General features: G+C 37.4%; 1 protein-coding gene across 26 annotated transcripts in view; it reads left to right on the top strand.

Moving 5' to 3' along the window:
• LOC129771300 (potassium voltage-gated channel subfamily KQT member 1) overlaps nt 1-17,169 on the top strand; it is a 1,095,885-nt gene that overhangs the window by 414,388 nt on the left and 664,328 nt on the right. For 2 of the 26 annotated variants that reach the window (XM_055774820.1, XM_055774821.1), the window contains exon 1: nt 4,722-6,416. The exons of the other annotated variants lie outside the window; for them this stretch is intronic. The gene's annotated coding sequence lies outside the window, so the exon portion shown is untranslated. Of the gene's footprint in view, nt 1-4,721; nt 6,417-17,169 lie in introns of those variants that run through there. 26 annotated transcript variants of the gene reach the window in all.

Genomic DNA, 17,169 nt, shown 5'->3' with positions numbered 1-17,169 from the left:
GTAGCACTTTAAAACAACAAAACACTGCGAACAACAAGGCAACAGCAAAACAAAAGATAAATGAGTACCAGTGCGAAAAATTAAATTGCTATCTATTGTATTACCGCATCGGAGGAATTAACCGATTAACGACCAAGCTGTAAAAAATGTAATTTGTAATGTATTTTTTTTTGTTTTCCGGAAAATGACAAAAAAACCTAAAAATCGCCAAACAAAAATAGTGGTCAAACCCTACATTTTTGTTCCTGTAGGAGGTTCAATCCAATGGTTTTTTTTTCTATATCACAATGTATTGCGTCGGACCGAGCGGTCTTAGGCTTTTTCTTTCAATTAACGGAAAACACGACCGTTCTTCACTGTGTCTAGATACCGAATGACTCCCACTTTTTATTTTTCAATCCCTAATATATATAAATGTTTCTTACATCTAGGGGCTTTTTGCAATATGTTAAGCGAGCTTGAGATAAGCACGATCCTATCGTAACACCAGAGCATAAACGAAAGCCCTATCGTAGACGAACTACGAATAACACAATACGCAAACAAGGATCGTGCCGTAGAGATGTATTTATTTAGGCCCGGCATCGACCGACCTTATCATAAAACTGACTCACACGATCCTCAATAAGGATCGTGCGATAAAGATATTTGTGTTTATTCAGGATTAACCCGACCTATCTTTTTATGACTAACATAATCCTCAATATGGATCGTGCAAGAGAGATCTATTTATTTAGGCTCGAGCCTATTGATAATTTTGGGTATACAAAACCCGTCTGGTTTTTGGTTGCTGCAGTATGTTCTTTTATCAAAGTAGTACTGTAGAAATGTTTATATTTTTTTGAAATTTTATTAGGTTCGTTTTGTTAGATTATGTACATAATCTATACCTTTCGCAAAAAGTTGCTTTGAACCGAATCTATTGTCCAATGAAGTTACACAAAATTGAATTAAACTGATGGTGAGTGATAGCTAATAAACTGAGCTATCATTTGGTGCAAAAACCTCATCATAAGGTAGCTTTCCAAAGCCATGAAAAATTATCAATGTTGCTGTTCGATTTTTCGAACGCATGGGCTAAAATGTGTTACTACATAAGTATCTCGTTCATTGTAGAAAACTGCAGCGGTACTACAAAGCAGACACAAAATATGAACTTTATTTTCTTGGTGAGCCGACGAGTGCCTAGCTTGATGCTTCCCCACACAATTGTGTAGCTCAAAACCTTAATGTAATAGCGTCAGTTTGATGCATTGATTGTAATGCCAGAGACATCAGCGAATAAATAACTTGGTCGCGTTCACAGCTCAACCCGAAACGAAGGCATGTGATGACACAAATCAAGAGAGAACAAGCGATGTTCATTGCTTTGAAAACAGAACGAGACTGAAAGTTAGCCTCAGCGAGATCCACTGTTTATACTCTAGGCAAATATTCCCTTTAAATCCAACGATTTCCCTTTCGTTGCTCGTTATTGACAGCTCTGTTCGGGAAAGCACACAAATCAGCAGAACGAATGTATGGGAAAATGGGAACGCTTATAGTTCTCATCAATTTTAATCATTTACTCGCCAGGGGATTGTGATGTATAGAATATCAAACAAATCTTAGGGAATTTCCGATTCGTTTGGTATGTAAATCGTCAAAATCCGTTCGCGGCAAAAATAGTTATTAACGTTAACTTTATTTCATAAAAACGTGACCTGTTTTCTGATTTGGCCCCCCTAATGAAAGACGTAGTTCTACGTCAAAAAAATTGTATGTCGCCATGCTAAAGAAATTTAGCATAACATTCACCGACGAGATTACAATATGTCTTCAATTTGTCTACATGAAACGTGTACCTAGTTTAGCCATAAGTGCTGTCAGTGAAATCGCTATTGCTGCCAGCAAAAAATAATGAAATTAAAAAAGTGCTGCAGCTGCAGCTACGTAGTATAATGTCACTCTCACCAAGTATCGTGGTCACCTAGTATTTGTTTAGTTTCCTCGCGACGATGAAGTTCGGTCGGTACGACGTTATTTATGGCGTTATAAAGCCGTGGCAACTATATTGCCACCCACAAAACCATATTCTCTAACCTTGGAATAGCCAATATTTTGCATAACCAAAGACTTCTAAAGGTATCTGGTAATACTCCATTTTTTCAGAGCTGCTTAAATCTAGGGGAAATGTGATTAAAATGAACAGGGTTGGTTAAATGAAACCAGTGCTCAAATTTTGATAGTTCAAATAAAAACCAATTGATATTTATTATATATCCTATTCTTAGAACATTTGAAGCTATTTAAGATACCATGTTATGCATGAAACTGTCAAATGTAAAATATAAAAAAATAAATATAAATTTCTCTCACGGTAGTCATTGGGATGTAATTTTGCGTGTATCGTATTTTAGAAATTTCCCGTGAAATAGAAAATATTCGACCTGATATTTTTGACAAATCATCATCTTTCAATGGCTATGACCCTGGAAAAATATTCCACCTAAACCAAAACCAAATTGAAATGTCTGAAGCGTTATGTGTTTCTTACTACGTTTTTTAGGTAAAAGAAAATTGTAATTACTATTCCAGGTGAATAGGCCCAGATTATTTAATGCATATACCTATTATCTCAATAATTATTCAAACGAATTTGGACATGAAACAACGTATATATCTAGTCCATTTAGCATGATATGTTCAGGTGTTCATTTTTACCACCACTAAATGATCATTTTAGTGCACCCGTGGCCGAGTGGTTAGTGTATCACATTATCATGCCGAGTGTTCGGGTTCGATTCCCGTTCTGGCCGGGGGATTTTTCGTCGAAGAAATTTCCTCCGACTTGCACTGTGGTCACGCGTATTCTAGAGCTTGTCCCTCGGAATGAATGTATTCCGTGTTATTTGACTTGAGAAATCTCAAATAAGTATTAATAAATGACGCTAGTTAATGCATACTTTATATATAGGAAGCCCCAGAGAAAAAAACAGGAAGTGGGTTATATCTATGGTATAACCGCAAGGGTGACGTAGGACTATCGTTGATTTAGAGATCATTTGTTTGAAGTTGAATCTAAATCCATTCTGAATGAATGAATAAATGAATATTTGGGAGACCTCGAAAACGAGAGCGTTACGTTGGAGGCACAAGGTTTTATGCATCCAATATAGGATACGAAAAACCTTGTTCTGAAGAATAATCTTCAGAAGCTAACCTGCTACCTGTACTTGATTGACAAATCACAAACCCAAATGTATTATATGGATATTTTATGGATAGAAAACATTAAAATAAACTCTTTCACATGAATGTAATTTTAAATTCCCAGAGGAACTGGCAGATTATTTTCAGTAACGATTAGATATTTCCACATTTTCCTCGATACTGGAAGCCCACCAGTGGTTAATACTAATTCGATAACCACCTGTTAATAGCACTTGATTGAAACATATTTGGTCACAGTGTTACATGGATAGAAAACATTCAAATAAACTCTTTCACATGAATGTATTTTTAAATTCCTAGAGGAACTGGCAGATTATTTTCCGGATCTCTCTCGATACTGAATGGCATCCAAACGGAAAGAATTCCGCGCGTGTATGTGTGTGTGTGTGTAGCGGCTGCTTCGAGATCTTCCCGGGGAACCGTTTGTGGCATCACTCTCCTCCTGATGGATTCATGTCTAGCCTAAGGTGCACAAACAGGCTCTTGGTGACACTGTTCATCCGCGCTTTCATGATAAACGAAGAGCTTCACCACAACAGCGACAACATGCTCCAATCGCTGTTCAATTCGAACTGAGTGGATTTCCGAGTGGCGCTCGCTTATATACCGATTGGTGATTTCAATAGCCTGTTTTGAAAGCAATTTTGAGACTATTGAAACAAGTTTTTGGATCAAAAAGTAACAAGTATATAACGCGTAGACATTTTATCTTTCGAATGAAGTGTTTATCATACCATTTCGTTCAGTTGTTTAGGAGCTATTAACGCTCAAAATCTCGGTCTCCGGCGTAACGCTTTCGTTTTCGAAACTTTGATTTTACACCCCGGTATAGAAATGAAAGACGTACTCCTACGTCAAAAATATAGGAGGTTGTGTCCAAGATACGACCGCATTGTCGACAAAAGTTCCACAGGGAACGTTAACGCCATTGAAGAAGAGGTGATCATTTTAACCGCACATTTAAAAAGATGTCCGATTTAATTTTTTATTCTTTTAATGAAAAATATACTATTTTTATTTATAATAATAAAAACCTTTCTTGAACAACAATTAGTTGAGGTATAATATTCTTCGAAGAACGGAGATTGTAGCGGTATGTGGACGCAGTAAATGGACATTTTCCTTACGGTGTTCATTTCAACCGCTATTCCTCTACAGGTTCGACTGTCGCGGAAAATATCAGCATTGAAAACTGCAATGAATTTCATTTGAAATATCATTTTTGACTTCAAATAAAATTTCTCCAATTTAGTCATGCATATGGCATTCTGGCATCCATTTTTATCTCGTCAGAGTATGAATACACCGCGAGAGTCTTTCACTCCCTCGCATTTATCGTTCTTTTATCCACCAAACATTCACTCTCTTTTCTCATTTTCTCCCTCTCGCATTCTTTCGCTTTCGATTTTCTCTCTGGGAAAATTGCTGACCCAACGCATGTTATCGGAACCCACCACAACACGGTGCCGCGTCCGATTCGGCCACAATCCGTTCAGTTACGACCAACATCTCGCACGAATCGGGCGGACGGGAACTGAGGAGAGTTTGTAATGCGAGTTATGAAACTTACAATTCCTAATCTCTGCTGCTACTATTGTTACCACACTGTTGGAACTGTTACCACCGCGCTGCTGTTTGTTGAAAAGCTCCACGCTATTAGTTCGCATTCGTAGGGTTCCCCGAGGGATTGTGCCATTTGGTCTGTTTGTGGTGTGGTTTGGTAAGCGGGCGGTCATTGTTGATTGTATTGTGAAATTGGACAATAACTTCGATTGTGCGAAACGGCGAATGGGAGTCGTTCGGGAGTGCGTTTCTGCGTTTCTTAGTCAGTCATTGGTCAGAGTCTGGAGATCGTTTCTGCTGATCACGACGAAACCAGTCGGAAGTAGAGAGTAGCAGTTCTGCTTCAGTTCTCCTAGCGAATTAGTCTACGGAACCGAACTGTTATATATACGTAGTGAACGCGGCGAAGAGAGGATAGAACGAACGCGAGGGGGCGTTTGGTGGAGAAAAGTTAATTGCCGGGGGGAAACCGATTGGTGCGGGGAAAATACTAATCAACTTCAAAGCTGAAACGTTGTGTCTGTAAATAGTCGCTGGAGGGAAGAAGACGAAGCGAGCGGAAAGGTAATCGCATTAGTGGATAATTCTCTAGTGCAATTGATCGTTTTATCGCCTTAAGCTGGATAACGCTCGATCGGATCGGAGAAAACCGAAGCAAACTTAAGCAAGAATAAAGTGAGTGTTTGCGTGGACCGCCCGAGTGCGTGCGTGTGTGTATGCGTGCGCGGATGGAAAGAAGCTGCTCCGGAAAAACCGCGAGCTCGCGAGATCAAACGATTTGTGTTGGTGAACTCTGCGCCGGGAGATGTGTCAGTCCTCGCGGATCGGCCTGATTTCCCTGCAGAAGCGGGCGCATTTTCCGCGGCTCTTTGCGTGACCGGTCCTCGTCGTGATGATGGGGCCTTGTGGGAAGCAATGAGTAATTGGCCGTGTCTGAAAGAAGAGTAAAAATAGTGCGTTTTCGGTGTGTTTTTTTTTGGTTTGGTTTGTTGTTGTGGTTCCCGACGATGAATGGCAGCTGAAGGTGGCCACCTTTTTTTCCTGCTGCGAATGGTGTTGCCCCAAGAATGAAATTCTCCGCGGCAATAAATGTGTGTGAATATATTTTAAGCGCAATCATCAGCACCATTGGAAAAAGTGTCTGATTTGGTTAAACTGATTCAAGATGAGCCTCTGAGGTCGGAATAATTGTTTGTGTACATACCTACGTGAAGATTTGCCCGACTTCTAGCCGAGAGCGCGTTTTAAGTTAGGGCGGAAGAAAGTAACGAAACAAACATAGAAGTGTGTTTCGAAAGTGCGCGCGCTAAGGTTTATGGCCACAGCACTTTCAGGTGCGCTATTATAATCGTCTTGGCATTGGGCCGCCGGTCAGCAAAGGAAAGCAGTCCTGCTTATAGTTGAGTAGTGGGTAGTGTAGAGTGTGTGTGTGTATTCTAGGGTCCGGTAGTTTTCCTTAGAGCTGACCTGGTCGCTCGGTGAGCTGTTGTTGTTATGGTTCTTGCTGACGGATTGAGCGCCGCTGGTTTAACATCGTTCGGAGTGGAACAGAAGCAGTCGCAGAAGGAGAAGAAGAAGACGTGAAAAAGCAGCTGGAGGTGCAATTTTCAGTAGCCGTGGTGCTATTAGCATATTGAAAGGTAAATACAGGGGTGATAGTGAATAATTACCGCATTGCCCCCCAGAACCGGTGTGATTAGACGGGGCAAAGTTTACCTGGTTGTCTGGCCGAACCAATGTCAAAAACGAGTACCCCAGCGTTTTTGACATTGGTTTCGAGCATTTGGTGGTTCGTTCACGTTGTGAGGTGGCGGAAGGGGCGGTCAAGGTGGCAGAAATTTGGATTATAGAAGTTTTTCGATTTATCGATGAATAGCAGATTGAATTGTGAATTTCAATTTTCTTGTCATTAGGAAAGGTTGATTGATTCGTTGTTTTTGAGAGGCTTTAAATTTTGCAGTTCATTCGTCTCTAAAAAGGAAAGCCTTTAAATAAAACAAAAAAAAAACACGGATTTACGGTAATTAGAAGTGGGCACTGCCGACAGACATTTCGAAATGCAGGTAACAATCGGACCGACACTGGTCTCGTGATTAACCCTTTGAATACGGGGGAGTGCGATAGCGCTCCTCTTGTTGGATGCTAATATTTTTGACCTGGCACCTCATAACGTAGAATTTCGTCTTTCGGGGACATTTGTAAAAGAGCACTTAACGCGCTTTGTGCAGTAAACGATAATTGCGAATGAAATTGTGTAAATATTATATTCTCATTATTTTAAAACAATAATATATATACAAGTAAGGAAGTTAACGTTATTAAATTTAATAAAACCCACTTTTTATGTGTGTGTTTTTCATCAATACAACTTTTGTGATCTAATCAGTTATCCGTGTTCTTTAGTATATTTTCAAATATACCCAAACTCATCCACATTTTTGGCATATACTCACAAAATTTGCTCCGCACTCAAACGTTTAAGACAAGTTAAGACAGATTGCTTGACCATAATGGGAATTCATTACCATGCATTGGCTACTAATGGAAAGCAACAGTATGACAACGTCTGACGAATTTTTTTTAGTTCTTTAGTTCTATTAGTTTTTGAGACTTTCAGCCTCCTGGGCTGGTTCGTCTCAGACGTCTGACGATTCGATTACAGCGCGGTCTATATTATATACAGTCTCCGATTTCATTTCACTGTATATAATCGAATCGTGTATTTAATCGAGTCAACAAAAAAAAGTGTTTTTATTGTTTTTTTGGCATATATAATTCGTTTATTGAAAATAAAATAGGAATTTAATTTTTGATTTTTGATTTCAGAAAACACCTTTTTCATATGAAAAAAAAAGTTTTCTTCGGAATCTCTCAGAAGGTGATAAATGATCAAATTTGATGAAAAAAATCCTTCTACGCATATGTTCGAATTCCAACAATAACAGAGTTATAGTACTTTTTTTTGTCCCGGACTCTGTTGCCTCAAACTGGTTCTACACTAAAAAGTACGCTGCGTAAGCCAATTCTGTTGCCTTCATTTGAATGTTGAGAAAAATTAGTACAGATTATAGTAGTGGAACAACTAAATTAGCGGATCTAAATACAGTCAAGTCTCCCTAACTCGATATCCAAAGGGACCATCGAGTTAGGGAGGTATCGAGATACAGAATATTTTTTCCTAATTTATTTTTATGTCTCAAATTGTCATATATTAGGGTAAGTGTCCCAATTATGGTATGAATTTGAATTTTTGATTCATTCCCTTAAAGTGAAAAAACACCTTTCTCATATAAAATTTTTTTTTTCCAGAATCTTTCAGGAGGTGATAGACGGTTATATTTCACGAAAAAAATCCTTCTACGCATATGTTAGAATTTCAACGATGACACACTTATAGAACTTTTTCTTTGTTTCGGATTCTGTTGGCTCAAACTGACTCTACATTGAAAAGTATGCTACGTAATCCGATTTTGTTGCTTTCATTTGAAAAATGAGAAAATTTAGTACAGGATATAGTAGTGGAACATCTAAATTAGTGGATTAAACATTTTTGAAGTGGAAAATTTAAGTTTTTTTTTATTTGTAATTATTAATTTTATCCTAAAAATTCATACTAAACTTGATTGTTTCTATCAATTAAATTAAAGCTCTCTAACCTCTCTACAATTTGTTCTTTGACGCCCAACTTCTATCTCTCTTAATTTCGCTGCAATATCGATATAAACAATTCCTGATGAAGATTCAATGAAAATCTTCAAAAATCGCGATTTTTAACCCACTGTACTTATAAAAGCCACTTAAATTTCACCTTAATGCTGAAAGGTTAATTTTTTTTCTTGAAATTATTCATATTTGAATTATAAAAAAAAAATTTTTTTTCAAACTGTATACAATCGAGTCCTAAATTTTACATAATCGAGTTTGTATATAATCGAGTCCGACTTGCACGATGCACTAGGTTAACAAAGAAAATATTGATTAAGTATGTTACTCAAACTGAATTGTAACGATCACGCAGGAACTGTTCAATCACAAAGAAATGTTCGAATAGTTTCACAGGAACATTTTCAGTTGATTTCAACATTCCGGACATATTCTTCAGGTTTGATTAAACGTTCGAATTAACATCTCAATAGAACTACTATATTCAGCGTTTTTCTCAGGTTTTTCAACACTTTCCAGTATATCGGTATCTGGCATCAGACCGCTCCAGCTTCTCGATTCTGACCAACCTTGTATGCTTTTGGTCTAGATACAATTTTCCATTCCGATTCCATTTTTACTTTAGTTTGAGTAGTGTTGATACCGCACTTTGTGCAATACTGAAATTATTTGCAGCTTCAGACCCCTTCCGTCCATATTTTTCGACCTGCTCGATGATGCTCGAACCTTGCGCAATGGTTAGCGTTTCGATTGTTCGCTTGAAAGGTTTCTCGTGGTTTTCCATACTTGAAAAGCAATTGTTTGATGACACGAACACTCCGTCTTCACTTTCAAGGGCAATTGAAATTTGAGGTAATAACGCACAAAAACATGTACGCGAAAATCAATCGAGTTAGGGAGGTGAAAATCCATGGAAAAATGAATCAAAACACATCGAGTAAGAGAGGCATCGAGTTAGGGAGGTATCGTGTTATGGAGAGAAGAATGCTTGTAAAATCGAAGGTGCCATGAAATCCATCGAGTTAGGGAATATATCGAGATACAGAACATCGAGTTAGGGAGAGTTGACTGTAACTCTTTTGGAAGTGAAAAAAGTTAGTAATTTTTAATGTGTGATTATTATTTTATCTCAAAAAATCATAGCGAACTTGATAGTTTCTATCAATCTAATAAAAGTTCTCAAACCATTCTACAATTTATTCATTGACACCCAACTTCTATCTTCATTATTTTGGTTTGAATATAAACAATTTCAAGCAAAATCTTCAAAAATCACGATTTTTACCCCACTGTACATGTAATAGCCACTTAAATTTCACCTCAACGTTCAAAGGTTACATTTATTACATCATATTTGAAATGTAAAAAAACAAATTTTTCAAACTGTATATAATCGAGTCCAAAATTGTATATAATCGAGTCCGATCTGTATATACAATTTTGGACTCGATTATATGAAGTTTGAAATGTTTTTTTACATTTCAAATATGACATATTTCAAGCAAAAACGTAACCTTTCAATGTGAAAGTGGAATTCAAGTGGTTATTATATGTATAGTGGGGTAAAAATAGTGATTTTTGAAGATGTTGCTTGAATTTTCACCACGATTTTTTTATATTGATAGTGCAGTGAAATTAAGAAAGATAGAAGTTATGTGTCAAAGAACAAATTGTAGAACGGTCAGAGAGATTTAATTTAATTCATAGAAACAATCAAATTTAACTTGATTTTTTTAGGGAAAAATTTATAATAACACATTAAAAATTACTAGCTTTTAGGTTTTCACTTCCGAAATGTTATTTAAATCCACTAATTTTGATGTTCCACTCAGTGATCCTCGATAATCGTTCGATTAATCGATTAATCAAATACTTCCTAAAGAACTCGATTATTAATCGAACGAATACTGCGCAACCAATAATCGAAACGAACGAATAGTTGACTTCGATAAATCGATCCAAACCCAGAGAAAAAACACGTAGCGGTAGTGGGGGCAAATTGGTCATGGGGGGCAAAGTGGTCACCTGCTTGTTTGGTAGTATAACTATTGACTATAGATGCCGTATTGATAGTCACCTTATGTTTGAAGAATTTAATGACTTTTGAGTTACCCGGTACTTCAGTAGATCTGCCGCATGTCAAAATACAAATAAAAACAGAAATAGCTCGAGATAGCTATTCGGCCGTAGTTCTGTGCGCATGGTATTTAAGGAATTTCTCGTGAAATTTAGTTTATACAATCTGATATATTGGACAAATCATCAGTTTGGACGATTCTAGGAGAGGTGAAAAGATATTTTGTTTAATCTTAGCGAATAATTCGCACAGAAATTACTTTGATGTTTGGGGCCAAAGTGGTCATAGGTGAATAACGAATTACAATGTTTTGTCTACTAAAGCTGATATACCTCATGACATTCTGCTCTTGAAGAGGTTCCTTTTGTGGCTTAGACCTTGGAAAAATATGCCACTCCAACTAAACCAAGCCCCATTATGCGGAACGTTATGTGTTTCTTACTTCGCTTTTGTATGCATGAGAAAATTTAAGTTGAGACTCTAGGTGAATAGGTCAAGCTTATTTCATACATGTAACTACTATATCAAGTATGATTTGAACAAATTTGGACGAAAAAAACACATAAATCTATCCCATTTAGCTTGAAATGTGGGGGTGACCACTTTACCTCCAAGCAAAAAAAAATCGATTTTCCACCTTTTTTTCCAATGATGAAAAGTCTACTATTTTGAATTTTTATAGTAAAAGTCGTTTGCTATTTTCAAGATATGAGTTTAACTATAATATTCTTTCGAGAAACAAGAATTAAATCGGTATGTGGGTGCTGGAAATGGACATATTCCTTAGGGTGACCACTATGCCCCCACTTCCCCTACGGCCGCCGCAGTTTTATCTCTAAATTCAATCATTAGAGGAACTGGTTCAAAATCGGTACCCCATTTTGTTTTTTTGGACTTAGCTCTTGGCCAATGCTCGGAATTTCTTCATATTATATCAGTTTATGAAGGGATCTATTGCGGACATTTCCTCGCAAATCGATTTCAAAAATTTTGATTTGGCTCGGAGCTTTGAGCATGGAAGTCAAACAACTCAAATTCGAGTACCCGAGGTGCCTGGGTATAAATTTGGCACCCCATATTTTTATTTTTATTGATATTTTCATACGAAAAAGAAGTTAAGTACACTATCTTACGTAAATTAACTCAACTGTGACGAAAAAGCGTGCAATTTTACAAAACAAAGAGGAACAAAAAAAAAAGGTTTTTTTCAAGAAAAAGTGAACAAAATTCATCTCGATTTATTTCTAACTAAAAAAGTAAAACGAATCAAAAGTATTTACAAAAAGTTGCAAGCGTAGTAATCAGTCTCGCAATCGGTGCAGGCGGAATGGGCCCAATTTTTACATATGCAACATTGAATCCAATCGTTCCCAGAAATGTTTGATTCTTCACAAAAAATGCAAATAGCCAGGTCCTTTTTCTTTGAAGGTTTGGTTTATCCCCAAATCGGGCGAAATTTTATTTTGCATGCAATACTTGGCGTAGTGTATCATCAACACTATGTTCACATTGAGGTGCCAAATTACCTGCATACCGAATTTTAACTTTGGAATGAAATCTATGAAATTTGTGATTAAAATCTCGATACACTTACTCGAATTCGTTGAAGAACGTCAATTTCTTGATTCAAATCAGCTTTAATTTTCGAGATTTCAAAAACTACAAAACTTAATTTTTTTTTTAAACACAGATATTTTGGGTTTTTGGCATCTGACGTTTGTTACTACATTACTAGAACCCTTTTTTATTCACCAACCAGAGTGGGCTCATTACCGCCGGAGATCCGGGTGGGTACCGAATTACCCACTTCCAAAATATTATTTAAATACTTCAATTTAGATGTTCCACTAATATATCCTATACTAAATTTTCTAATCTTTCAAATAAAAGCAACAGAATTGGCTTACGTAGCGTACTCTTTAATGTAGAGCCAGTTCGAGGCAACAGAGTTCGAAACAAAAAAAAAGCTCTATAACTCTGTCATTGATGAAATTCGAACATATGCGTGGAAGGATTTTTTCCATCAAATAAGATCATCTATCACCACATGAGAGATTCTGGAAATTTCATGTGAGAAAAGTGTTTTAGGATTTTAGGGGATGAATCAAAAATAAAATTATTCTGTTATTTTCAATAAACGAAAAATATATACATAAAAAACAAATTGAAACAAATTTTTTTTTATTCGATTATATACAGTAAAAAGAAATCGGAGACTGTATATAATGGAGTCCACGCTGTATAATCGAGTTAAAAAATGTGTTTTTTGCATATATTTTTCTTTTATTGAAAATCAAAGAGGAATTTAATTTTGATTCATCCCCTTAATGTCAGAAAAAACACGTTTCTCAATTGAAAAAAAAAAGTCCAGGATCTCTCAGAAGGTGGTGAAAAAATCCTTCCACGCATATGTTCCAATTTCAACAATAACAGAGTTATAGAACTTTTCCCGGACTCTGTTGCCTCAAACTGGCTCTACACTAAAAAGTACGCTGTGTAAGCTAATTCTGTTGCCTTCATTTGAAAGATGAGAAAAATTAGTACAGATTATAGTAGTGGAACAACTAAATTAGTGTATTTAAATAACTCTTTTGGAAGTGAAAAAAGTAATTTTTAATGTGTGATTATTAATTTTATCCCAAAAAATCATATTGAACTTGATTGTTTCTATCAATCAAATTAAAGTTCTCAAACCACTCTACAATTTGTTCTTTGACACCCAACTTCTATCTTCATTATTTTGACAGCAATATCGATATAAACAATTCCTGGTGAAAATTCAAGCAAAATCTTCAAAAATCACGTTTTTTACCCCACTGTAGGGGAAAAGGGGGGAATTTGGGCCACCTAAGCAAATCGTCTAATATTTTCAAACCAATACGGTCTAAATAAAAAATGTCACATTGTATACTAAGCTACATTTGTTTTCTCTCAATCAATAATGTTCAATCATTATATCGAGCTTTAAACTACCAAATATATCATAAAATAAAAGAGATGATTTTTGGACATTAAAATTTGATGCGGGGTGATTTGGACCATCTGTGGTGTGATATGGTCCAGCGTGTGTTTCATCGAAAAAAAAAAAATTACTATGTAAAGTGTTTTGGGGCAAGGGGACGAATGATTGTCTTGCGTTGCTTTCTTCAGAAATTCAAATGGCTTACACCGAAAAAAAAACAAATGGCTTCAGTATTCTTGGACATAAAGGGGGCCTTTGATTCTGTTTCAATAGAGGTTTTGTCAGACAAATTGCACTCTCGGGGTCTGCCGCCTCTATTGAATAATATGTTATATACGAGGGTCACTATTTATATTTCGGGAATAGGAACAAAAACAAATAGTTAAGCTGCAAATATGTTTTTATTATTTTTCAATGTACTCGCCACGATGATCGATACACGCTTGCATGCGCTTAAACCAATTTTCAAAGCATTTATTCCAATCGACACGAGCCTTTTTTTTGAGCGATTGTCAAATTATGTGGGATCCAACGTGAACATAATTTTCGCACAACTAAGTGTTCATGTAAAATCGCATATATGCTGGTGGAACTAATGCTTAGGGATGCCTCAATCTCACAATAGGTTACATGGCGATCTTGCTTAATCATTTCGTGCACAGCATCGATGTTTTCTGGCACTACAGTCGATTTTGGACGACCTTCACGAAACTCGTCGGACAGCGAACTACGACCACGATTGAATTCACTATACCAGCGATACACAGTGGTTTTTGATGGAGCTTCATCGCCAAAAGTCAAATTAAGTTGATTGACGCACTCTTGTTGTGATAATCCACGTCGAAAGTCGTAAAAAATCATCGCACGAAAATGTTCACGATTCAGTTCCATTTTTTTGCCGAGACCAAACTTTCAACTAAATATAAAATAAACAAATAGCGTCCGTATGACAAAATGTTCTGAGTACGTATATCGTCAAAAATGTCAAACTTTACGATGGAACCGTCAGATGCAACTCACATGACATCAGTGTTGCCAATTCCCGAAATATAAATAGTGACCCACGTAACATGCTTTGTGAGAAACATTTGAACTTTTCTCACGGAGATTCGGCAGTAAGTCGGGTCTCTTACATGGGCCTCCCTCAGGGCTCATGTTTAAGCCCCCTTTTGTACAACTTCTATGTAAGCGACATTGACAATTGTCTTACACAAAATTGCAGCCTAAGACAACTTGCAGATGATGGAGTGGTGTCTGTCGTAGGATCAAACGAATCCGACCTGCAAGAACACTTACCAGATACTTTGAACAATTTTTCAACCTGGGCCATTGGGCTAGGGATAGAATTCTCCACGGAGAAAACAGAGATGGTGGTTTTTTCTAGGAAGCATAGACCAGCAAAACCAAAGCTTCAACTTTTGGGTAAACCGATCACTCATGCTATGTCATTCAAGTATCTTGGGGTCTGGTTCGACTTCAAATGTACTTGGGGGGCCCATATTAGGTATCTGAGTAAAAAATGCCAACAAAGAATAAACTTTCTCCGTACAATTACCGGCACCTGGTGGGGAGCCCATCCCGAAGATCTTATAATGTTGTATCGAACAACTATTCTCTCAGTGATGGAGTATGGCAGTTTCTGTTTTCAGTCAGCTGCCAAAACACACCTCATTAAACTCGAGCGAGTTCAGTATCTTTGTCTCCGTATTGCGTTGGGATGTACGCCCTCAACGCATACCACGAGTCTCGAGGTTTTGGCAGGTCTACTCCCACTAAAAGATCGCTTCAATTTATTATCTCTTCGGTTCCTCATCCGGGGTAAGGTTATGAACCCATTGGTGATCGGAAATTTTGAGCAACTGAGCGAGCTAAATTTTCATTCTGGATTTATGAGTTCATATCATGAATTCATATCCATGCAGGCAGAGCTGCGATTTGTCGTGAGAATCAAGTGATGGTACTCACACAAAGATAATCAACAAATTTTGTACTACGATTATCTTTGGTGACCATCCCAAAGCCAGTCCAATAGTGTGAGAAGAGTATTATCACAACACTAACACATGGTGAGCTTCTACTTGACAGCAGAAATCCGAGCTCCTTAGTGAGTGTCCCGTTGCTGAAATGTCAGAATAGTGCGACACTCAAAAGTCTGGCTGATGGTTTGGTGTTTGGCGATATTCACAACATTCGCCTCTTTGTGTTCGTTCTTCACGACCAGGGATGCCAGATGTAAATATACAGTTTCATTTTAATTACAATTTGAAGAATTTTGTATTTTCAGACATGTATTTTCTTTTCATCTATTCAGATGGCCTTAACGTTTTTAGTGGCACTTCGCCAACTCTACGTAGTATTACACATGTCATTCGTATTAGTACTTAGTACTTATTTTGAAACCCGTTCGACTTCGATTTTTTTACCAAATTTGTTTCTCATCATTGCAAGGCTGCTAAATTTGTAGACATGTTCGCAATTGATTCAACACAATCCTGTCTATCCTGTTGCAGACTTATATTTTCAGTTGCAGACTGCAGGGATATGGTATTTCTTCTCTTTATGACTTGATTCCCTGCGCTAACGACCCCTTTTTTCATTCATTACTTTGCTATTCTCGAAGTTACAAAAATATCTGCCATTTATACACATCAACGTTTCAGATTTTTGACGAAATCTGAAACGTTGATGTGTATAAATGGCATCTCTGGAGGTGAGGACATTTATTCTGACAAAGGCCAACACGAAAACAAAAAGTCACCAAGGATTTTTGTATACATTATACATCAAATATTTTTGTGTACAATGGCTCTCTGGGTTGACCGCTACCGACCGCGCCAGCTGTCCAAACTGGACTACCACAAAACGCAAGTTACGCATCTGATTGATATTTGCTACCAGGGAGACTTCCTGCATGTTCTACGGTCCTTCCAGGCCAGTAAGAAAACTCGCATCATGTGTCTGCTGCGGAAACTTAACCAACCGGGTGCGGAACGGCTACGCAATGAGATAATGAACTTCACAACGCCCTCGAACCGGAAGATGGAAATCAGGACCATCAGCAGTAATTACCACATGGAGTTGAATTCATCGGTTGTCGGGATATATAACAGGGTGCTCGTGTCGGATTTGATCAAGCAAATTGATTCCAGTGAATATGAGATTCGTCTTGTCCGAGGTGGATTAGTTGACCAAAGATACTCTGGATGTGCTGAGAAGAACCATTGAAAAGTATTTATCTACGTTCAGATTGATTTTGTGCGCCAATTCTACTCCACGGGTTATTCGTGCGGTTAGGAGTTGTTGCTTGGGAATAAGAGTGCCGGCTCTATCTTAGAAGGATATTCTTCAAATTTTAAATGTAAGATTGTCATTTGTTCGATTCTTGAATGTAACAACACTATTTGCATTTCAGCACATTCCTTCGGAGCTAGCGAAAAGAATGATGCTATCCTCATGCTGGAAGCTTGCAAGGTACAACACTAACCGTTCACGGTCATAAGAGGTGCCGGGAATCGACTGGCCAATATTCCATCGAGAAACCGCCAATCAGATTTCTCTCGAACAAAGTCCACAGAAGCTGGAAGTGATGAGGGAACAGCTATACCAGCTGCTATCACAAGGCGTTCTATCGAATTTTATAATCTGTGGATTGGTACCGAATCTGATTAAAAACTGCGATATGAGTCTGAAG

Source organism: Toxorhynchites rutilus, chromosome 2 (assembly GCF_029784135.1).
Source record: "Toxorhynchites rutilus septentrionalis strain SRP chromosome 2, ASM2978413v1, whole genome shotgun sequence".
NCBI classification, from domain to species: domain Eukaryota; kingdom Metazoa; phylum Arthropoda; class Insecta; order Diptera; family Culicidae; genus Toxorhynchites; species Toxorhynchites rutilus.
Note: the sequence above shows the minus strand (reverse complement) of the source record. Positions and strands in the feature narration are given on the sequence as shown.